Source organism: Ambystoma mexicanum, chromosome 3q, assembly GCF_040938575.1.
Source record: "Ambystoma mexicanum isolate Mex_15411 chromosome 3q, UKY_AmexF1_1, whole genome shotgun sequence".
Taxonomy (NCBI): domain Eukaryota; kingdom Metazoa; phylum Chordata; class Amphibia; order Caudata; family Ambystomatidae; genus Ambystoma; species Ambystoma mexicanum.
This window is the reverse complement of record NC_090926.1, coordinates 353,327,888-353,352,956: the sequence shown is the minus strand read 5'-3', so window position 1 is coordinate 353,352,956 and position 25,069 is coordinate 353,327,888.

Here is a 25,069-nt window from a genome sequence, read left to right as displayed (position 1 = left end):
TGAGAGGGAACATTGATACACACACATATATATATATATAGAGAGAGAGAGAGAAAGCACACCATTGACATCATGCCTATTTAGTACATAATTACCAGTTAGCAGCACACACACTAAGCACACCAGTTCAAGTTAACAGTAGTCTCAGTAATGAAATGACTCCCAATTACCAATTTGCAGATCAGAACATTGCCAATGTACATAATGCCCAGTTAGCACATCATAGTCGGTTTCCAGTGTACCCACCTGCAGTAAGTAGCACATCATTCTCGCTTAGCCCATCATTTCCAGTGTCCATTATGCCAATTATAAGGCCAATGCTGCAGTGCAATATGTTCAGTTGATAAATCATTGGCAAGACTTAAGTGCCCTCTCCTAACATCCGTTACCTGTTGTTGCCAGTGCCATAAAAATGGGTAGCTGGTGGTCCCCATGGTGGTTTGGAATCTGGATGGGCAGCTTAGCTGCAGTTTCGAGTTGATGGTCGCTGTGGAGAAGGAGTTTGGAGGAGGGGGGCGAAATTCCGAGGAGGCAGAGTTCAGAAGGTGTGGAGCTGCCAGTTGAACTCTGATCAATGAAAATGTTTTAAAAAAATTAAAACAATTGCCTTATTTATTTAATTGCTTGGAAAGTACACAAACCATAGTAAGCGTATGTCAATATCAAAATGTATTTTGACATTCCAAACTACAAATACCAGAATTCAGTTGTGAAAGGCAACGGTCACTGAGCCTGCACACAACATCTTTGACCCTCGGTACACCTGGGTGCTCGCCTCAGTGATGTAATCTGCTCTGTGCGAGCAAAGCAAAGCAGATTAGGTCACAGAGGCGAGCCCCCAGGTTTTTCGTCGGTCTGCCTTGGCTCCTCTTGCCTGTGACATAGATAGGGTGGGCCGCGCCAGAAGAGCGCTCATGGTGCCAATGTACTGTGTGCGGCTCCGCCCACTCCGTACTGTAGCACATAAAGTGCTTTTTTTTTTCTCTTTCTTTCAAAAGCCCTTTGGTTTGTGATGGCCTATCTGGCGCTGAGGCTGCCAGATCCTGGGATCCGGCTACACATCTGGTGCTAGATCTCGGATCCGGCGACAACCGGACCATTGGCCAGCGCTGCCCAATGTAAGATTTTCACAGATGGGAGCACAGGCCCACTGATCACAAATGTGCTGAATACAGCACTGGTACCGACAGCAGCCCCCAAGCAGGCCATGTTGTGAACCCTAATACCCACAGAGCTCATGTCTTCCTATGAGCACTGAGATAGCACAGATTGCATGAGCCCACCCGCGCTGCTAGTCGGATCCACGGGAAAATGACTGAGTATGTGATGGACCAAACTAGTGCCTTCTTCCCTCGTGAATCCCTCCCCGCAGATGACTGTCATGGCAGTTACCTCTGCACAGGGACTGACCCGAGAACATGAGGGCAATGGGCAACCAACATGGTGGACAGCCAGCAGCGGCTGCAACCAGTAGCTTTGCAAGGAAATCTGCACGGAGCTGCTCCGAACCTTCACACTCTGGAACTCCCGCTGCCTCGTTGTGAATTTGTTGCTGACCTGCGACCAGAGACTTTTTGGGTCTCTGCACCGGCCGCCATGCCTGCTGGAAGAACCGAAAAGGCTTTGCTGACAACTATTTGTTACAATGGTAAAACGAACTTTGTGGAGGGCTACAAAAGACGTGAAGTCCTTATAAACAAATTGTAGTTTTGTAATGATATCAAGCAAAGAAATAAAATAAATAAATCACAGAACCCCTTCTTGGCAATGAGCCATAATTAACATGCTTCAAATTTGTGAATGCTTCTAATCATTTTTTTAAGTTAAAACTGCCAATTTACTTAGATGTCACTGTGCACCACTGTTCAGTAGTGACAAGCAGTGAAAAGTAACATGCAAGTACATTCTTTGTAGTCAATGTAATGGTGTGTTATACCGATTTCTGTGCCTCACATGTCCTCATAACAGTTGAGCCTTTGCTGCTCAACGCAGGCTACAGTGGGTGAGCCGGGGACACTAATGGAACCAAATCCTGCTTAGACTGGTGAGAACTTCCCCGAGCGCCGGATGAAGCCTCCAGGGAGACCTTTCAAAAAGAATGCATCCATGTAGGTGTCAGGGCCATAGGAGCAATTATAGTCACAGTTTAAAAATTCCAGTATGCTGCCAGCTTACCCAATTCCAATATATTCCAATAATGCCAATTGAATTCACATTGTGACAACCCTGGTGTTTTACCAGTTTGCAGAACCATGCGTTTTCAGTGTGGCAGTCCCGTATTGTCAAGGTTTTATGATCCCAATGTATTCCGAGGTTGACCATCCCAGTATTATTCTATCTGGAACACTCCCAGTACTCCCAGTCTGACAACCCCAGCACATTGCCTTTTTAAACTATGCTATTGTCTAATTTATTGATGCAACACTGCAAAAGGAATATTAAACAATGTACATTTTTATTATAAATGTGTTGAATCTATTTAGAGGATATTACCTAAACTGATTTTAATGTTTGGTTGTGCATATTGTCTAAACTGATGCAATATTAATGTAAGTTTCATGCATTGAAACATGGATTCCATTATAGACCTCCATCCAGCCAATCAGGATGCTCAGAATAAGGGCTACAATTCTCATTAGCACCCTGGGTGGGGGTGCCAGCCTATCAGGAGGCATGGAATGCATGCTGACACTGGTAGTGTTAGCCCGCATTCCAAGCTGCCTGATGGCTGGTTCCCCAGCCCGCCATCTTCCCCACACCAACCCTGCTTTTTTTTTCTCCCTCCCCAAATCCACTTAGTTGATTGCAGTGGCAGCGGGATCCGCCGCCGTAGCTCATGTCGCTCCTGTCCCTGTTCTGTTTGGCCGCCATGGAAATAGAAGAGGCCCACCTTGCTATTTCATGGCGGCCATTTTTCTCTCTGCAATTGGGTTGCTGCAAGGCGTTCGGTTCACAGAGAGGAAATAGTTTCCATTTAAAAAAAGAATAAAAAACATTAGCACCCGTGTAACGATGTACACAGGTCCTAATGGTGATATGTCCCATGGTGGCAGCCCGACCCTGTAGGCAATGGCCCACCAGCCCAGTTAAGGGACCATTACAGCTCTCAGGCCCTTAACTTGGGCGGCAGGCCGTTACCTAATGGTCAGCCCTCCACCTCGGGGCATATCGCCACAATATAGACCTCATTCCAAACATTCTGATTTGAGGACAAGCCAGACAATGAGCACCAACATCATTGTCCTCACCTGTGTAAAGGCAGAGCAACATGTGCAGCTCTATTCCCCAAACTAACCAACTGTAAGGAAACAAAAAGTGTGTAAAGTTTGTTGTTACCAGTTCCATGTTAATTAAATTAGTATTACTTATGTATGCTCGTTCTTCCCCCACAATAAAAACAACTTCCTTTTTAGTTGTAAAACTTCATGTTCTAACAACCTTTTAGACTTCAGGAGGGGCTATTTATTTGTTTATTTATCTATTTCATGTATAAAGTGCACTAAGCCCAGGGGCATCAAGACACTGTTACAAAACAAGTTACACATACAGAAAAAAAGCGATCATCGGGACAAGTGTTTAGTGTTCAGGCCAAGCTTATGCATCCCACCATGTATAGTTTTGCAAATAGCCAGGTTGTTAGTGATCTCCTGAATACCCAGTAGGATTTCTCTGCTCTCATGGAAGGGGGAGGGAGTTCCACTGTTTTGCTGCAAATGTTGGGAAGCTAGAACCACCAGATTAAGCACATTTGAATTTCAGTTGCAGTAGTTTGTTGTTGTGGTCTGCTCTGTGAGGTCTGCTCGACAGATCCCTGATGATATTCTGCATCAGGTTGGCGGGGAGACAGTTGGATAGACATCTGTGCGTGATGGATAGTGACTTGAAGTTAATGCGCTCTATGATTGGGAGCCAGTAGATATTTTTCCTGTCAGCAGAGATATGTTTGCATCTTGGGATATTAAGTGCCGCATTGTTCAGGATCACCTGTAGCTTTGCAATGTTCCGGCAGGAAGTGCCAGCAAATGGGGCATTTCAGTAGACCAACCTCAATCCTATGATTGCACAGGCAATAGTGAGACAGCTGTCCTGGGAGACAAAGGGCCTGGCGGCATTCATCTGTTTAGTTGTGTGTGCTGAAGACGAGGCAAGAGCATTCACTTGCCGAGTGTGGAGTCAAGGTACACACCAAGGGTTTTCACCGAAGAGGAAATGGATTTAGATTCTGTCAATGCAGAAGGATGTGTTTTGTACATCTTGATTCTTGATTGTAGTGGCAGCCCCACCGGGAGGAGCTCTGTTTTAGCATCATTAAGACACAGGTGGTGCATGATCATCCATGCCTGTATTATGGCATAAACATTGCTTAGTGCACGTGTGACTTCAAGGTAGTTGCCAGACAGAGGTAGGAGGATTTGTGTGTCATCGGCATAGTTTGTGTGGAATATGCCAATGGAGTCAAGTAGATCGAAGAGGGGTCTGGTGAATATGTTGTATAGTGTTGGGGACACACAGGAGCCTTGGGGTACTCTGCAGAGTATGGGGGCAGGAGGAGCACTGCAGTTCTCGGTGAACACTTGCATGGCTCTGTCTTCAAGGAAGGAAACCACCCAGGTGGCGGATTCAGGTGAAAATCTTGCTGCTGCCGTTGTAATGGCAGAGGATCTGGTGATCAACCAGATCAAACGCAGCTCAGAGATCTAGGAGAAGGAGGAGGGCAGAGTTTCCCTGATCTCTGATCCCATCCAACAGTTTTTATTTAGGTCAAGCAGGGCAGATTCCATGCTGTGGCCCAGCCAGAATCCAGTTTTTTCGTTCACCCAGGATGTAGTGGGTTTCCAGAAATGGTTGGATCTGTATATATGCAGCTCTGTCCAGAATTTCTAAGAGAAATGGGACAGTGGTGATGGGCCCATAGTTGTTTGAGACTGCCGGATAAAGGGAGGGTTTTTTCATCAGAGGGAGTACCCATGCTGCTTTGAGGTTGGCTGGCACTAGGTCTGATGAGAATGAAGCATTAATGAATTTGGTGATGAATGGGATCAATTCATCCACGCAGTCCTTAATAATAGATGTAGGGCAAATGTCGCCTTTGCATCTGGAGGGTTAAAGGCTTTTGAGAATTGAGGCTACTTCAGTGTGGGTAACGGTGGAAAAGTGAAACAAAGGCAGTTGGTTGGTCTCAGGTGTGGTGACTGGGTGGCATAGGGACAGAGGATAAGATTTGATCAGGGATAGCTTGAGGCAGATTTGTTTATGTCGGGTCTCAATCTTCTCCTGCATATCTGTTTGGATTTTAGAGCACCAGGCCTCATCTTTGATGATGATCGGAGGAGGGGTAGCTGGGGATTCTAATTCCCCCAGGATTGTGAAAATATCACTGGTATTGGATTTTGCACTGGCAATTCTCTGATTGTAAATGGTCGAATTTTCTAAATGTATTGCTTGTCTGTATTGTTTTGCTGCCGCAGCAAATTTCATTTTAAGGGGTACTGAGGATGTTTTCTTCCAGTTGGCTTCAACTAGGTGTTTGGATTCACGCAGCTCATTGAGTTTTGAGGTGTACCAGGAGATGGCATGTTTGGCCTTTTGGGATTTTCTAGGAACTAGTGGGGCAACTGCATTCACTGCAGACAATAGGGTGCTTGTGTAAAGATCAGCTAGTGTGGAAGGGTCGTTAGAGTGCACGTGTTGGGGTTGGAGTGCTTTCAGTAGAGGGACAATGATATCCCTCATGAAATTTCAGGAACTGCATGTCCAAGCTGGAGCAAGGAGCGATGAGCATGTGTGGTGATCTCGAGGGGCGAGATGGTGAAGGAGACTATATGGTGGTCAGACCAAGGGCAAGGCATGTTGGCAAGGATGGTTAACTGACAGTTGAATTTGGCTACCCAAACTAGTGTGCAGCCCTTTTTGTGGGTGGGATTCTGGACACAGTGTTGGAAGCCAAAGGCACTGAGTGAATTGGCTACCATGGATGCCTGCAAGTCCGACAGATCATTGAGAGCAAAGTTAAGGTCCCCTAAGAGGATAGTTCTGGAGGTGGGCTTGATGTTAGCACCCAGGGAGAGTGTGAGAACCTCTTCAAAAGTAAGGATAGGTCCAGGAGGTCGGTAGACAACAAACATGGTCATAGTGTCAGTGTGTGAGAGGGAGAATTTAGCAGATAGGAGGTCGCAGTTGCCTGCCATGGGTATTGTGGCATGTCTAATGGGGATGGATTCTTCAGCAACCAATGCATCCCGCCCACCTCCAGCAGATGGTCTGTCGGTCTTGCCAGATGGGATGGCAAGAGATAGTGCAGGGCCGGTGGATGGACGCAGGCATGTTTCAGAGACGACCAGGAAATATAGGTTATGGGTACTGATGAGATAATTTACATCAAGGGCATGTGCGTGGATGCATTGGCATTGATCAGGGCCCCTGTTAAGAGGCTGGAGGGTGAATCCAGCATGTTGGAAGCAGGCAGTGTGTTCAGGTTTGGGTTGGTGGGAGTCAGTGGGTTGACTTTTTGGGCCCTAAGAGGGCCTTCCCCTATACGGTTGAGTATTTAGGAGTGTTTGCATGGCAGTGTCTGGATACTCTTACGAAGCTGGGTAATATTTGCTCTGTGTCTTGGCAAGGTGGTGTTGTGCGTGGGGCACGGTTTTGGATAGGAGTTCAGTTTGAGTCCCAGAGACATGGCGGGGTAGGAACGTTCACCCAGTCCATTGTTCCTAATCTGAATTGTTTGAGGATGTGATTTGGCCACTGCTAGGCAGGTTCAGGTACCAGGCCTACTTCTCCCGTGAACAAGAGTCATGGAAGGAATGGCATGACAATCCACAGGGGTGTGCTGTTGGGCTACAGGTCTGGAGGACCTCAGATAGGTGTACAGTGAGAAAATTGGGCTGGGTTGCAGGTGTTTGTAGATATCAGTAGGTGTGCTGTGAGTATGTGGCACAGATCAGGTGGAGTTGACCTGTTTAGCTAGGCGAGAGCATACCTGGGAGGGGTGTGTTGCGGAGCTAAGAACTGCTTTGGCTTTCTTTGTGGGAACCGTGTTAGGTGGATTGGTGCAACAAGGAGGAGTGAGTAGGCAATAATGGGGTGTGGACAGAGGTGAGATGAGGTGCGCAGGTGGTGCAATGTGTGCAGGGCAGGCTGAGGTGGAAGTCTGTGGTGCAAAAGGATGGGGTTGGGAGAGCAATATTTTTACGACAGCCTAAGTAAACATTACTATAGGCTGCAGGCGCAATGGAGCCAATTACATCCTCAGGCATCATAGGCTTACTTTTCGGTTCTTGACCACTGCTGAGGCTGGATATGATGGGTGAGTCCAGCGGTCCTTGTGGGACAAGCAGCTAGTAACGAGGGGCTGATGAGAGGATATCCCTTCGTCCCTCTCGGCCCGGACACGCATAGACAGGCAGCCTCGCTCTGTTGATTGGGGCAATTTTCATCGTGGATTGGCCAATCCAAGGCCAACTTGTTTGAAGCTGCTGTTCTTGCTTCTGTTGAGCCCAGGAATGGCTTCATTGTGTTGGTCCTCACGGTGTCAGCCATACAGATGGATTATTATTACATGAGTTAATGATCCTTCCCCAATTTATAGGCCATAGCTTCACCATGGGGAATAAATGGTGTGTGAGTCATTATCTTGTCATAATGACTCCCCCTCTCAGTCTATAAGGCCTAAGTATAACCCTATTTTACTGTAATGTTATGTGTGATGAGAAATCATACTGGTCACACCAGCAAAGGTGGTCTGGGGAACTCTGAGGGGAAGGCGGAGCAGCCCATTCACTGATTCAATTCCTGTAGGTGGTAAATGGGACATTCCCAAAAGTTGCCCCAGTCCTGCCAAACCTGGTAAATGAGAAGTAGAAAAATGTATCTTCTGTAGAAGAATGCCATGTAGAATTTTAGAAAGCTCACATACATGCACAGAGGTTTCGACAGGCTTCCACAGGTTTTAATTCAATCACGTCAAGGTTGTGAGAGAGCTTGTGGAGGATTTACCTGCTTAGATAGTGCCCAATTCCCCATGATCCTGCTGCTGGCAAATTACCCAGGTCTGGGTGTCTGCTTTGCAGGAAATTTATTTGATTTCACATGTTTTAATGCAGTCATACTATCTTGCAGTCATACTTTGAAAAAGAGTTAGAACCCTAATGTGTCTACCCCTATTATTTATAAAAATATATTATGCACACCTGCCATCTGCCTTGATGGTGTCATTACACTGCCCCACCATACACACATATTCATGTGGGGCTTCCACTTCTTTTAATCATTATGCTTTATTTTGATTCTTCTTTCCACACTCTGATTTTGTTGCTGAAATCCATTTTTTAGTTTAATGCAAGTTCTGCTTTTTTCTAGTGTATCAATGTGTACATTTACTAATCCTCCAAGCAAGTTATGATGCATCATGCTATGTCAAGGCTGCGAAGTAGCTGGAAGATGACATGTGGCACTCCACACAAACCCAAATAATTAAATAACACACTTTAGCGGGACTCAGTTTAGGAAAGACCACATTCCCCCAGCACTCATTCTGCATACAGCCAATTCCTGGTTCTGTCAACTCCTTTGGCAGGCTCGGCTGTATCAGCACCCCCTCCGACTACCAGCAGGAGATAATCCAACATGATTATCTGGTTTGTAGTCCCTCAATTCCAAGAAACACTTTAGCACACACCTCTAGGCAATAATCTATCCACAACATGACTTAACGTATTACCCCACCCCCAAACTAATAAGGACCTCCATGAAAGTTCTCCCAGCCAAAAAGGGAAACTCTTGTCCCTTCTTTCTATTACATTTTCTTCTGGTCAAAACACTGAAAACTCTACATTCATCCCAACAATCATTAGCACTCACCATTTCCCTACATGTTGTGATTTAAGCCTGTTTGTGTTTGTCTCCCTGCCTTTCCACAATCTTTCTCTTTCCTGCTCTCCTTGGCACTGTTTCCTTTTTTCACGACAGACCACGGTCTGGCCATCACCCCGGTTGGGTTACAACTAAGCTCTGTGTGGACAAAGCTTGGTAGTGGTAGTGATGTTCCCACTATAAAAGACAAGTAACATAATATACAACGCGGACAAATGAATATAGCCTATAACACACAAATGTCCCAGGCAGATTGCTCGGTTAGGCAGTAGCCATGATAATATTGTCTTACCCTAAAATGGGGGGTAGGAAACCTAAAATAGTAGAAACCTTCCCCCACCTGGAGTTAGGGATGCCAGATAGCTCCATATTAGGAGCTCCACAATGACCCAGTTGTGTTCTTTCACTTCTCCATCAATTGTCTGCTGGGAGTTAAAACTCATTGGGTCACCTCAATTGAACAACAATGGACTGAAGTAGGGGGGCACAAGGGACAAGCAGCAATCAGGAAAAAGGAAAATCAGTAAAGAATTGGCCAGCTGATCAGAACCCATATGTCCTAATCGACCCATTATGCACTATATACAAAGCAATCTATGTACACTGGATTTGTGAGGGAAAAGAGGGTGTTCCCGGTATTGCAAAGAGAAAGAATAGCAGGAGACAGGTCGAGGAAGGATTGAGAAGCAGAGCGAGGAATAGCTTGGACATGGAGGAGAGAGAGCAAAATTTGGTAGAATAGGTGAGACGGGAGAGAGGATATGTTTTGAGTTGAAGGAGGGAGAGATCATGAGCAGGAGGATTACAAATGTGCCAGGTGGAGGACAGAGAGCTGTAAAGTAGAAATCACAATTGGCTAAGCCAAGAGGCCCAATGTTTAGGAGAGAGGGTGTCAAGGGGCAGGTGGCAAGACCACTCGGGTCTGTAGTAAGTGATCCAGAGTTTTGTTTGACTGATGCTGGTAGAGTTAATGACATTTAACAGTACCTGTTTGTTGCACATTAATTGATAAGCAGCCTTCTATTTTCAATATCTATATATATAAAACAAAGTTGTATTTGTTTGTGGGTTTGTGTGTGGTGTTGATCTTGGGGACGTAACTCCTCATGAATGGTGAGGTCTGGCATCATGAATTTTTCATGGAATATTCTTTCTTTCATTGCTGAATTAATGCAACTATTTCTAGCTCGATGGGTCATCCCGTTCCAGAGATAATGAACTGTTTTGGGGTTTTTTTGGCATTATGTTTTGTGGTGGTCCGCACGCCATCTACAGGTCCTTTGTATAAAGTGCTGATCATCGTGCTTTCTGTGCTGAACTGGTCTTGCATTTATTTTTTATTTTTTATTTTTTTAGAAGACAGTGAGTGTGTCTTTCTTTTCATTGATTTTTTTTGCAATAAACTCGATACATGTCAATTTCACTTATTAATTGAACACCAAATTTGTATTTACCTCCGAATTAAATTCTCACATGAATATCATATTTGTATGCTTACTTTGATTATTTGCAGTGTGTGTTTAGCAGCGACAATGGCCACCACTGCTAACAACACTACAAATAATCAGAGTAAGCATACAAATATGATACTGATGTGAGAATTTAAATTGGAGATAAATGAACATTTGGTATTCAATTAAATAGTGAAATTAACATGTATCACGTTTACCTTTGTGGCCAACAACAATATTTGTTCATCATTTTTGGTGGAATATGAAAATAAATCTGAGAAAGGACATCCCGGCGAAGCTGGGTACTTAGGCTGGTCCTTAATAAAACTGTGCCCCTCATAGTATGTCTCTGTGTGTTCTGTGGTCTCCTTTTTGACAGCAGGTATTTCTTAAGTGACTGTCACCACGAGTGACCACTTGGTGCTCGAAGGTGTATTGCCTGCTTGGTCGGATCATTACCACTAATGAAGGAGGGGATTTATGACACAAAGTATGGGGTGAATAAATATGTTTTTAGTTTTGCTTCGAAACTTGTAAATAAGAGATTTCCATAAGTGATGTGGGAACTGAATTGTATAAAGGAGGATCCACAAAGCTAACGGATCTACCCAATCTGAAGGTACTTTCATTTTCCATCATTATAAGAGCCTCTGCAGACCTCTGTGGTCTTTTTGGGGGTATCCAGATGCAGTTGGACCCCGATGAAGGTTAGTCTAGCTCATCGTACGCCCAATGGACCATATACAATATTTGGAAGTTGTCCAGTAACAGCACTGGCAACAAATATAATATGTATATAATAGTGTTATATACACTGTTTCATACCAGCAATTAACCAAATGGCAGCATTCTGTGGCCAACGAAAGTGGTATTTTATTTTATTTGAATATTTGTTGATGCTGGTACTACCCAGAGTTTCTCTGAGTGCCTCATAAGGTTAAAAGGTTCAAAAGGTGGAAGGTGAAACAGAAGTTTCAAAATGTTGAGAGGATAGGATAGATTGTTTAGGATAGATCAGCGGTAGCACGGGAGGTGTGTAGGCTGGATTACATGTGGGGAAATAGGCATGTCTGAGGCTCTTTCAGCAAGTACTGATGGCAGTTGCAGTGCGCATGTGAAGCCGTAGTGTGATCCATGCTCTGAGTGCCCACTGGGTTTTCTTGTGAATGTTAGTTTGCTGAGTGGAATGTGTACAAGATGCTGGCTTGTTTGTCTGATGTTTGTGTGGGGGATGGGGTTTTGAGGCAGATGGGCTTGGAAAATGATGCAACATCCTTTGAAGGCAATTCTTTTGGGTACGTGGAGCCAGTGTATCTGGGCGAGAGCTAGGGAGATGTGTGAACGTTTGCAGGAGGCAAGAGTGCTATTGGGGAGTCCAGTGAAAAGTGCATTACCGTAATCCAGCTTGGACAGAACCAGTCCTTGGACTGCAGTGTGGATGTTATCAGGGGAAAAACGTGTCAAATCTTGTGTAGGAGGTGTAGTTGTAGATAGCATGTTTTGGTGAAAGAAGCTATGTAGTGTAGGAGAGGTGTGGGTCAATGATGAAGAGATTAGGCAGGGATGGAGAGGGATATGTGTGGTTTGTCTGTGTCGAGTTCTTTAATGCAGAGGGTGAGGTTGGGTTTGTGCATGGGGAGGGGGCAGCAGATGAAGAGGTATCCTGTTTTGGAAGGGTTGATCTTGAGGAAGTGAGTGGCCATTCAAGTGGTGAGACATCTTTTGAGAGTGTGGAGTTATGAAGGGGATGAGGTATGAAAGTATATTTGCATGTCAACTGCTTAGTGGTGGAAATTAATGTTACATTTGCTGTGGGTCTGTCCTAGGGATTATAGACATAGGTTAAAGAGGAACGGAGATAGGGAGGAATGTTGCAAAACCCCAATCTTGGTTGGGGTGGGGTCGGAATGATAAGGGGGCATAGAGACAAAGCATTTTCTGTCAGTGAGGAAGGTGGTGAACCAGTAATGGATGATGACAGAGGGTTGCATCCTGTGGGATAGGATGTTAAGTAGAAAATTGTGGTCGATGGATCAAATGCAGCAAAGAGGCCGAGGAGTCTGAGTAGTGATGTGTGTATTTTGTCTGTGATCTTGTGGAGGTCATCAAGGACATGACATGTAGTGGTCTCAGTGCTGTGTCCTAGGCAAAATCCAGATTGGAAGAGGATGAAGAGGTTGTTTGTGGTGATGCCTTTCTGAAGTTGGGTTGTGATGAAGCATTCCATGATTCTGGCGAGGTATGGCAGGATGTTAATGGTGCCGTAGTTTTACGGGAGTCTGGGTTGACAGTTTTTCTTTTGAGGAGGGGGGAGATTTGTCCAGTTTTGAGTGCAGAGGAGACAGTACCATGTGAGAGACAGGAGTGGATGGAAACGATCCAATGTGGTGTGAGTATGGTGATGCAAATGTTTGCAGCTTGAGGTGGGCATGAGTGATCCAGGGAGTGTGCAGGTTTTGTTTTGACAGTAACAGTGATGAGCTTGCCTGTGTCGATGGAGTAGAAAGTGTCCCATTTTTTGGAGTATTTGGGAAAGGGGATGGGAGAACAGAGGGTTAGGCTTGCCTGATGTTGTGTATTTTAGAGTTGAAGAAGTCCATGAGGTAGTTGCATAGACAAGTGAATGGGATTCTGTAAGATGTGTATGGTAGTTTTGAGAGGAGCTTGACAATGTAGCGGATTGGAGTTCTTGGAGGCAGTGGTTGGCTTTGGTATTGTGTATGACTGTTTTATATTTTTTGCGGCAGTGTTTGAGTGGTTTCTTGGTGGTGGGGCATGGCTCTTTAGCCAGGCTTTTTCTAGGCATTTGGCTTTCTGCTTGATAAAGAAAAGGGAACTGTTGAACCATGGTTTATAGTGGTAGGTGTAGCATTTTTGTGATTTGAGCAGTGCCATTTTGTAAAGTTCCAGAGTGGTGGTGGTGTTGTAATTGTTGAGTAAAATTGAGGGATGTGTGTGTAGGGAGGTGAGCGGTTGTATGAGTAGTGCTAAGGCTGTCTCTTTAATGTGTTTGGTTTGTCTGGCTGGGGGAGCAATGGGGCTATCTGGCAGGTGGGGAGATATTTTCTGTGATTGAGTGTGCATAAAGGGGATTGCAAAGGGCTGCAACCATGACACCCAGATTCAATTTTCCACTGACATGATTTTGTGCATGAGATCATAAGGTCCTGGGTGTTGCCAGTTATATATGTGTGGTAGGTGATGAGTTGTGTGAGGTCATAAGGGGGTGACTGAAGTGAGGATGCTGTTAAGTCTGGGGTCGCTGGATGGAAACTACTGTGGTTAAAGTTGCAAAGGTTGATATTGGTGCAGGGAGAGCTGTGATTGTTAGTAGTGAAGTCAGTCCAGTCAATGTGGAAGTTTGGATTGTGTCTTTGGGGGCAGTAAATGATAATGGTGGGGTATTCTATAGGCGAGCAGGTGAGTGAGATTGCTTAAAAGGAAGAGTATGAGGGGTGGGGTTGCCAGGTGTGAGATTATCTGTGTATACAATAGCAACGCCAACACCTCATTTTTGCAGACGGTCTATGTGGTGGACGAGATAGTGTGGTAAAATCATGTCAGGGATAATTGGTGTGTATTGGTGTTTCAGACAGGTTTCTCTAAGAAAGCCTATATACAGGGAATGTGTGCTAATTAGCTCATTCATTTCATGTATGTGTGCAGGTGCAGAGTGGCAGCTGAGCAGAATGCAGGTGCATGTGATTAGTTGTTTCAGAGGAGTGTTGTGTTAGTGTTTGATTTGAATGTTGTTTGCGATCTTTTTTTTTTGCATCATGTTTGTGAAGCCCAGTGACTAAGCCCAGTGACTAAAAAGGAACAAAGAATGAAATAGAGAAAAGATAATTGCAGGAGCCCTTAGCTCTGTCTTACCTTTGCTCTGGATGCCCGGGTAAAGGACGCCTTATGGAAAGTGCTTAAATTCTGAAAATGATCTGGAAGTGCTTCAGCAGGAAACAGATATAAACAGGAAACAGGAAATCGGTCCTATTTTCAAACTGAAAGTTGCAGCGGGATTACAGAATGCAGGTATGGAGCTTGAGGGAGAGCCGCATTTGGAACTTCAGGCTGCAACATGGAATCCTCTAATTCCGGCTGTGGGACGGAGGGGTTAGAATCTACCCCTACCTGTGGATGAGAGAAATACAGAATGCCAGGCAAATCTGAAAATGGAGGATTGGCATAGTCTGTTCTGGATGACAACGGTGATAATATTACAAATACAATTTCTTTCTCCTCACGAAAAGGGAGAATCAGTTTTAGTATTCAAAGATTACAAAACCCAGATTGTACTACCACAGACACCTTTGGGGGCCAATGAATAGCTGTTGTTGAACATGAGTCATTTGGCGTCCCTAGCAGACATATGTACATAGCCGGAAGATCACAGGTTTGAGTCCAAGTTTCGAGGTCAATAAAATGAGTACCATTGAGTTGGTTTACAACAGTCTGTTAGTTAACAAAAACGCATCAGATACCCTAGACGATTTAATCCATTGTGCGGAAAAAATTGCATGTTATGTGTGAGGCATATCAGGGCCAAATGATGGAATACATGCATTAGAGTCTGGACTTGAATATGAGTCATTTGGCGTCCCTAGCATAGCCGGAAGATCACAGGTTTGAGTCCAAGTTTCGAGGTCAATAAAATGCGTACCATTGAGTTGATTTACAACAGTCTGTTAGTTAACAAAAACGCATCAGGATACCCGAGACGATTGAATTAATTGTGCGGAAAAAATTGTATGTTATGTGTGAGGCATATCAGGGCCAAATGATGGAATACATGCATTAGAGTCTGGACTTACCACTAGTGCAGGAGGCTGCAACCTTTAGCTCTCCCGATGTTTTGAACTACGACTTCCTTGATCAATCACCCTTGGCTCTGTTTGGCAGGGCTGATGGAAATTGCAGTCCAAAATATCTGGCGGGCCGAAAGCTGCAGACCCATGGACCAGTGCCTTAGTTTTGTGGGGTTTATTTTAAGAAAGATGTGGGGTTCTTCCAATAACTGATGTTCAGTAGGCAAGATTGAAGGTGATGAGATATTTTGGCTGTATTAAAGAGTTAACTATGCGTTAAGTGTCATCTGCATGGTTATATAACTCTATGCAATGATTTTGAATTATTGCCATCAGAGGAAAAAAATATATATATTAAAAAGCAGCAGGGACAGGCCTCCTCCCTGTGGGACTATGCAGGTTAAGGGCAGAGACCCTGGTCTGAAGGGATAGAGAGAGCTGGCCAAACACCTGTCCCTGAGAAAGGAGGCATCCCAGTGCAAGTCAGAGCAGACTGCACCAAGAGCCTCAGGTCTTCGTAATAACTTGTCATGGCTGTCCATGTCAAAGGCTAGGGGTACATCCAAGAGAATTAGGGCAATGGTGTTTCCTGAGTCCACCTGGCTCTATAAGTCATCAAAGACCCCGACAAGGAATTACTCCAAACTTTGTGATGGACAGAAACATGCCTGAAGGGGGTGAAGCAGATGTAGACTCCCCATATGCATGAAGTTGTAATATCACTGTGTGTTCAAGAAGCTTGTGCGGCAAAGAACCTGATTAACAGAGCACTTATGTTGCCACTATCATGGTAACAAACAAGGCTTTTTGTGTACAGAAAACTGAATAAGAGCAAAAATAACACTCAAGCATGAATAATTCTCCATAAAGATGATGGGTGAAAAAAGAATTATATATGTGCCTTGAATGTTTGCAACGCTCTAGGCCAGTCCATGATGATGTCTCTTTTTTTAGAGAAAGTTCAAACAATTTCAACCAAAATTCATCAAGGGTTCATAACAAAATTTAAAGATTCAAAAACACAGAGTCACTCAAAGTTTCTGTGTTGGCCAACCCTCTTTGTTGTCTCGATTGTGAGGCATATCACGGATGTTATTGAAGTGGACACCCCTTTCTTCCCTGTCAGTTGAGGGTGAACTGTCACAACATCATCATTCAGGCCATCCTCCAAGGGCATACTTTTTGATGGATTTACTACCTGAGATACACACAACCTCAGGGACCAACTCAGGAAACACCTCGGCTCTCGGACACCCTAAGGAGGTTCTGGGTCAGCAGTTGCTGATTCCAAACTACTGCGAAAGTATGTTTCATGTCATTAGTGTGACTGCTACTGGGTAGGTTCTATCTTGGAGAAAGTTCAGGCCCAAGCAGTTATTGCCCCCCCCAGGTCAACCAGGCCTTCCACTGCTTCACTCCAGGTACCATAGCCTTCCTACACTGCCAGCCCAATTGGCTCTACCTACCACATCCAGTCTCCCCCTCTTCCTCCCCCTCTTCCTCACCTTTTATTCTTTCCCTGCTCTCTCAGGAATGGTTCCATATCTCCCTAGTCTGTTTCCTTCCAGATCTCTCCTCTCATCTTCCATTGTATTCTCACCCCCTTCATTCTCCCTAGTCTCCCTGCTCATTGTTCTCTCCCTCTTCTCTCATGCTCACCATCTGTCTCCAACCTCTATACCCTTCTTGTCCCATATTATACCTATTGCTGTGTTGCAATTGGGCCTTCATGTTGTGAACGGCTTCAATTCAACACTACAGCTATGTCAATGCCTAGTCTGGGATGCTGATGGAAACCCTTATTTATATATTTTATGACAAGTTATAATCTGGATGATGAACCCTTGTATAACGCCCCTCTCTTAGAATCCCCCTGACCCCACTGAGCCAAGAAGTAGGTTTGTTTTGCAAATTAAAAAGGTTTATTTGAAAAATTAAACAATAGATATATATCACACTTTTATAAATAAATTGATAATTGATAGCACACTTGTGAATATGAGCAGTAATCAGCAATAGGTAATCCTACAGTAGCACAGTTCTTGGTTACTTATGAATAAGAACAGAGGACTAAGGTAGCAGAGAATGATTTATATGGTTCAAGGAAATGCAAGGTGGGACAGAATGCAAAACAGAAATAATTTGATATGATTTCAACAAGAGATAATGTGATCACTTTTTCTTTTGACAATTCACTCCTCCCCTTTATGCAATATAAGGAAATGGAAGGAGAGCACACAGTCTTCAAGAATACCAACAAAAATGCAGAACAAAGTTCCAATTCCCTCCCAGCAAACTGAGAGCACCTGGGATGATTTTTAAACACAGGCCCAAAATACTTTAATGTGGCGGCAATGAAGTGAAAAATATGCTAAAAATGCTTTTAATTCCCTCTAGAGGTTCAGGGTGAGTGAGAGATACTTTAAATCAGTTCGGGCCAGCTCTATCAATGATTCAGGGATGGCTATCAGGTTGAAAACGGAATTCCGTAATGGAAGCAAAAGACAAATATTTTTACATGTGGCTGAAGTGAAGCAAAATGTCAAATCGCAGCAATATAGTCACGTGCGTCGAGCGCAGTTTTGAATCTCAGCTTTAAAAGAAAAGTTCAATCTCGCTTCTATCACTAACGGTTCAAGAGATACGGACGATTTTGTGAAGGTAGATTCTCAAAATGAAAGTCAAGCTCAGAATGACAGATGACAGTTTTGCAGCTTTGAAATGACAGAAATGAACACATGATTCCTATGATGCAGTTCTCAATAGGTTGAAATAGTTTTAATTAGATTATTTTAAACTAAGAGATTGGTTCTGCACAGTTCTGGCGAGATACTCACACTATAAATGTAAACGGAATGGCCTCGTCACGGATCTGGTCAATAGGTTTAGCTGCGTTCTCTCTGCTCGGCGGGTCAATCAGGCACCGGTTCTGCTCACAGCGGTCTGGGTCTGGTCTGCGGTTCTGGATACAGTGGTCTGGTCTGGCACTCGGCACTGCACGGATCTCTGGTTCTGCTGGTCTGGATCAAATGGATTCTGGATATAGCACTGCTTTCTGGGTACTGGTTCTGTTCTGGATACACAGGACTCTTAGCAAGCAGCAAACCGCACAGCCCGGCGGTTGAATAGTTTGCAAAAGATTTTGAGGCCTGCTGAAGAGTTCAGCTCTTTGGAGTTTTTGTTCTGTAGTTAGTCTGGATCTCTGGAGTTCTGGTTTCTGGAGTTCTCCGTCAGCGTGCTGTGCAGGAATTCAGTTGAAGGTTGGAAAATGAATGTCCCTGTCTGGCTTCCAGTGGCTCTTTTTATGTCTTTAGAAAATGGGTGTGTGTTGGCATAGCTAAGCCTGCCGCTCGCAACTTATCATTGGCCAAGTTTTCCTCTCTCCCTTGATTGGGGGAAGGAAATGGAGTGTCATCGTGATGAAGTAGTTTATGGGTCAGAGGATCCACCCCTGGTCAATTTGCACACAAATCTATTCTTGATCCAAATACATATTTATCTACATACAAATTTTCTAATATTATATGTCCAGTTAACATATTTTCTGTAGCACCAAACCATCCGATCTCTGTCTTTGTAAGTTGTCGTGTCCACTTATGACAGAATTCTGCCCTTTTCATCAAGAACACAACCTCTAAACCTTTCCAACATTTACACAAACATGCACAAGGAATATGGGCATGAGATGATAAAGTGTCAGATATTTAACATACAGACATTTGGAGTAACACCTTATTTTCCACTACTACCCCCAAGAACATACCACAGACTCCTAACACCTCTTAAAATGTGCACAGAAAAATCACAAGAATAATGATATTAATTATATAATTTTGACAAGTCCGCACTATGAATTATCCATCTTTTTAAAATTATGCTCTGGCCCAGAGGGGTGTGGTTTCCCAAAGCACATGGTGGAATTTCTGGTTTGTCCACTTCCTCCTACTCAAGTTGCTCACAGAGGCACTGCCTCTCCCCGTTTCTCTCAAGAGGAAGCCATTTACGACCCCCCCTAATTTATCATTTGCCTGAGCCAAGGAAGGCTCATTGTTCTGTTTCCCTCCAGTCCTAGGTGCTCCTCCCCTGATTCAATCAGGGAGGTGTCATCTCCTTTTGGTGGGGGCAGCAGAATGCAGCCAGGCCTGGGAAGAGTGGCTGAGCAAGTTTCAACTCCTGTCGGGGATAGTTGCCGGGCAGAATTCGAATCTCTTTAAACACGGCTTCAGCTAAATGTCACTTTTATTTCCCAGTTTTTCCTTATCCAAATAAACTTACAATTTTTACACATGCAGCTAGAATGCTGATTCTAAGTTCAAAACTAGGACATTTAACAGTTGCAAACTATGTGACACTCAACAGTAGGTCACTCATTTATTTTAAACATTTAGATTTTAGTGTCTTTCAGTCCAATTTAACTTAGGCTGCTGACATCCACAGCTCAGCCAGTTTCATTATGAACATTATTTTAGGCTCTTTCTTTTCCCAGATTTTGTATGCACACAAGACTACATTCTGCCAAATGTCTGCTGGTGTTCAGTGAGATTTTTGAATATCTTGCAATGTTTAAAATAGGCATTTTGAGCTTGCATTCAGAGAAACAAAGGTGATTTCAAAGCGCTTTTTGAGCCAACTGGCACTGCTGTTTTTCCTTTGGCACACATTTCACCCATGGCACTCCTGGCCCATCACACTCGCACTGGTGGGTGGCAGGTCAGGGGAACATTTTGGTGTGTGCCAAAACTGCGCGGTTTTCCTGGATTCTGGCGCAATGTGGGCTTTTCAGCCATCTTGGATTTTCTAAGCCCACAGCACCAACTGTTGCAGCATAATAGTCCAAACGTGGGTCAGGACACCCAACAAGCACCCCCGCCCGACTGCGCTTTGATTTCGAGTCGAGGGGGAGTCGGGTGCAAAGGATATTTTGATCCACGCGCTGGTATGTCCGCATCATCTTCTTCCAATTCCGTAGATGGCACAGTTCCGCATCTTTTCCTCCATCCAGTTGGATCGATCGGTTCTCCTCGCCGGTCCTGATGGGAATATTGGGCGGTACCCCGGGCCCCTCGGATCTTTGCTCCCGGTTCCCGGGTCGTCCTCCTTGGTCAGTCTCCATGGTTTCATCTCTCCTAGGATGATAAAGCAAGGCGGCAATACACATTCCTAGACATTTGTCCACCACTATTAATGGTGTGGCGAACAGATACATTTTATACATCAGGATACATTTTGCAGTCTTATTTTAAAAACAGGATATAACAGGGAACATTGCATTACGTTACTATCTTTTTGATATGTGGGATATTTTAGAGTTGGAACTGACTTACTCTGGAGCGGCCCCCTCTGGGATTGCAGAGGACTCCTCCAGTTGCTGCAGAGTGTGCCTGGGATGGCAACACTTTAACTGATTTATATGGACCCACTTGTCTTCCCCTTCCGCCAAACTACCTTTGGGGATGCGGATCTGTATGCAACTGGGGAGACCTTGTCTATAATTTGAAAGGGTCCCTTCCATGTAGGCAAACATTTTCGCTGTTTGGCCTGGTTCCTTTGGAAATTGTATAGATAGACCCGGTCCCCCACCTTATATTCCTCCTGGTGGTTTTCAAATCATAGTGAGTTTTCATGCTATCAGCTGATCTTTCTAGATTCCGCTGAGCATAGGCAAAACATGCTGGAGGTGTTTCCTTAAATTCTCCACATACTCATGAGTTGTGGAGGCATTTATCAACGTTTGCTCTTGGATTCTGTAGAGCAAATGCTGGGGAAGCACCATCTTGCGTCCAGTCATCAGCTCAAATGGTGACATTTTAGTTACAGATGAAGGGGTAGATCTGATGATCATTAGGACCAGAGGTAATCGGATATCCCAACTTGGCCCAGAGTCTGCCACAAACTTTTTTAATATGCTCACAATGGTCCGGTTGTAGCGTTCTACTGCCCCAGAAGAAGCTGGCCGGTAAGCAATATGTAGCTTCCTTTTGACCCCCAGTATCTCCCACATCTTTGTCATTACCTCACTGGTGAAATGGCTACCTCTGTCTGACTCAATCCTTTGAGGTAGACCAAAATGGGAAAAGATGTGGTTAATCATCAGGGCAGCTGCTGTTTCTGCCTTGCAGTTTGGGGCCGGGAGACATTCCACCCACTTGGTAAACAAGCATGTGACCGTCAACATGTACTTGTTTCCCTAGATGAGTGAATCACGGGGCCTATGAAGTCGATTTGCAAATCTGACCATGGCAGTGTCGTCCCCCTCTTTTGGAGAGGCGCCCGCTGTGTGAGGGATGTTGGCTGAAATTGTGCACACACAAGACACCCCTTCAAGTATTGGTCGAGGTCTTGCCCCATGTGTGGCCAGTATGCAACCTCTCTTAAGATCTCAAGTGTTGTGTGAAACCCCCTATGACTGGCGGTGGCCGCATCATGGGCGTGACTTAACATCAGGCTTCGGAATGAGGTCGGGACCACCCACTGATCATGGACAGCATGGGATTTCCTTACCAACAAACCGTCTTGGATTCGGAACATTTTTGGACATTTCATCAACACTCTAAGGTCCTCTTTCCCAATGTAATCGGTATCCGTCAGGGGAAAGTTCTCAGGGTCCTCAATGTGTTGGTAAAACTTACCAATTATTGGATCCCCCTTCTGAGCCGTAATTAAATCAGCATCAGGGGTCTCCTTACTCCACTGTGCAGTTGAAAGATCATTGTGAGCATTTGTCTGGGACCTAGTGATAGCAGTGACCTGGATTTCCCCCAACAGGGACTCTATTTCTATTAGATCCCCTTGGATGGCCCCGGTTTTCGCCAGCTGATTAGCTAAGTCATTCCCAGTTGTGTCTGGTCCCTCTACTTTGGAATGACCCTTGATCTTTTTCCAATAGATGGTCATCCCATTCAAGGTGACCAGATCATCAATATTTTGGATTAACTTCCCATGTTTCAAGGGTTTGTTATTAGCACATAACATGCCTCTGGTTTTCCAATTAACCAGGTGCTCCACGAACCCGTTCCGTACATAATCCGAATCTGTGATTATGACCAGTTTGTGGAGTTGATGTTGGACAGCAGTGAGGATGGCCTGATGCACAGCCATCAACTCTGCCACCTGACTACTTTGGGGACCAATTTTTTACCCAGCGGAGGGTTCTGGAAACTCCTTCACCCATGCATTCCCTACGCCGGCCACCAGTTCTTTCTCCAAGTTGTTGTCAACGTGGTAAGAGCATCCATCCACATAGACAGTGGGCATCCCCTCATACTTGTCTTCTTCAAAGACTTTGTGTGGGGAATTAAGGTATGCCTCCATGTTGTCCTTGATTTTTAGACTTTCGTCCTCGAGACAGTTTTCTCTGGCACAATCATGCAAGTCAGCCAGACCTTGCGCGAGGGGACTCTTCTTGTTTTGGCCATATCTGACCTCTACAGGAAAGCCTTGCATTGACAGAATCCAGGAAGTAATTCGGGAATTACTCACATTTCCGGCCCAGATTCTGTCACTTTGGAGATATTGCAGAGGCTGGTGTGGAGTCTCCAATATGATGTGTTCCCCCTGGATGAACGGGCGGTAATTCTTCAATGCCCACACCGTTGCCAGGAGTGCCTTCTCACAATCGTTGAATTTTTCCTCCACAGAGGATAAAGTTTTGCTCGCATAGGAGATTACTTTATTGACCTTGTCATGCATTTGGTATAATACTGCCGTCGAGCACGTATTAAAGAACCCTGTCTCCAGGAAGAACTCCTTGTTTCTGACAGGGTAAACTAGGCAAGGCGCTTGTGAGAGGCTTCTTTTGAGTTGTCTTACTGCCTCGGATTGTTCTGGACCCCATTCCCACTTGACCCCCCCCTTCAAAAGATGAATCAGGGGTCTAGTGATCTCTGCATAGCCCCCAATGAACTTTCTGCTGTAATTAGTCAGTCCAAGGAGGCTCCTTAGTTCCCGCAGAGTTGTGGGATCCTTTAGTTTCTGAAGTGCTTCCACTTTCTTTTCTTGGGGACAGAGACCCTGAGGAGTAATCTCATGCCCCAAGAAATTAACACGGGTTCTACACCACTGTGCTTTCTGAAAGGAAAGTTTTGCTCCGGCGGCCCTCAACTGTGTCAGAACATAACGGAACTCTGCTATATGTTCCTCCACAGATGAACTTTTGATGAGGACATCATCTACATAAGCCAGATTACCACTCGCACCCAGGTCGGGCATGGCCTTATGTAGGAAAATGTTGAATTCATTGCTGGAGTTGAGGTATCCGAAGGGAGTTCGGGTCCATGTGTACTGCTGGCCCCCAAAGGTAAAAGCCAGTTTGCATCGGTCCTCCCTACTGACAGGTACGGTCCAGTATCCATTGGTCAGGTCTATTGCAGTGAATACCTGTGACCCCTGAATCTGGGCCAGCCCTTGGTCAATGTAGGGCAGAGGCCATCGGGAAGTATGGACCCGTTTGTTGAGCTCCCTAAGGTCGGCGCAGAGTCTCGACTGGCCGTTTGGCTTCAATATTCCCAGCACCGGATTATTGAAGGTGCTGTGAACTGGACAGATTATTTCCCGGGACTCAAGGTTCTTAAATATTTCAGTAAGGGACTCCATGGATGCGAGGGGCAAACGATATTGCTTCACAAACACTGGAGTCATGCCAGGGTCCGTGGGAATTGTTGTTGTGTGGATGTCGGTGCGACCGCAGTCATATGAGTCTACCGCAAAGAGATCTTGGGAATCCAAGAAAACTTGTTTCAACTTTTGCTTCTGTTCCAGAGTCACGCAGGCATCAACTACGTTGACTCTCTCTTCCACTATCTGCCTGAAGCCTGGAAAGACTTCTGGTTTTGCTATCTCAGCGGCCTCCTCCAGCTGGGTGGAGAAGTCCCTGGTCAGAGTGCTGATTTGGACTGGAGGCTTCAGGTGGGAAAGGCAGCCCTCATGGACCTGGAAAATCACCTCATCCCCTCTGAAGTCACAAGTCACATCTTCCTTACCATAAGGGCAGGAAGGGTACACCAGGAAGTTCCCCCCATGCCGGGTAAAGATCCTGTCTGGTGTTGTATTGTCATCACTGTCACTGTCAAAACAGTCCTTGGGAATTGGTCCTAACAGTTCATTTCCTAAATCAATGGAGAAATGTCGGTCATCAACCGCCATTCCAATAATGGTGCCTGAGGCTAGAGTGATACTCTTTACGTCGCTGTTATCCACCTCTATTGGAATGGTGTCATGTTCTATGTTGACTAATGGTGTTGGGTTTACCCCTAACCCTTGCTGTTGGAGAGAAGCATTTAGATGAATATAAGTATCAGGGTTTTTCAATTTTTGTCCTCTTTTAACTTTGACTTCCAGGGAGAATTGTCGGGTCCTTTCTGGGATGGTGAATTCCTCTTTAACCTGAATTTCAACTGCATAAGGTAGCAATTGAGCTGACCCAAATTCTTTTTCTGGATCATCAAAGCCCATGGGATTATCCGCTAATCGGGACCAGCTTTGAAGTTTATTAGGTCCAAACTAATGGCAAAGCGATTGAGAATGTCACTTCCTAAGTAAAAGGCGGAAGTGACGTCTCGCACGACCCAACAATTATGGACTATGCTCTTGTTGCCAATGGAGATTTTGAGCATACACCTGCTTGGCAGGAGATGTTTCGAATTGGGTGTTTCCAGATCCATTTCCCATTTGTCTATCAGTTTGAATTTGGGAATGGCTGGATCTTTTGGGAGTTGGCGGAACATGGCTTCGCTGATGAAGCTCTTACCGTTGTTCACACACACTCGAGCGAGAACCGAGTCCTTCCCATCATTTAACTGAATAGGGATGAACAACTGCTCTCCAATTTGCTGAATATCAGCCAGGCTCTGAGCTGATTTCACCTCTTTCTGGACTATAGGAGTGGGAGTTTCTGATTGTGGATTAGTAAAGAATTTCAGAGTATTTCCTTCCAGTGTGGAGTAC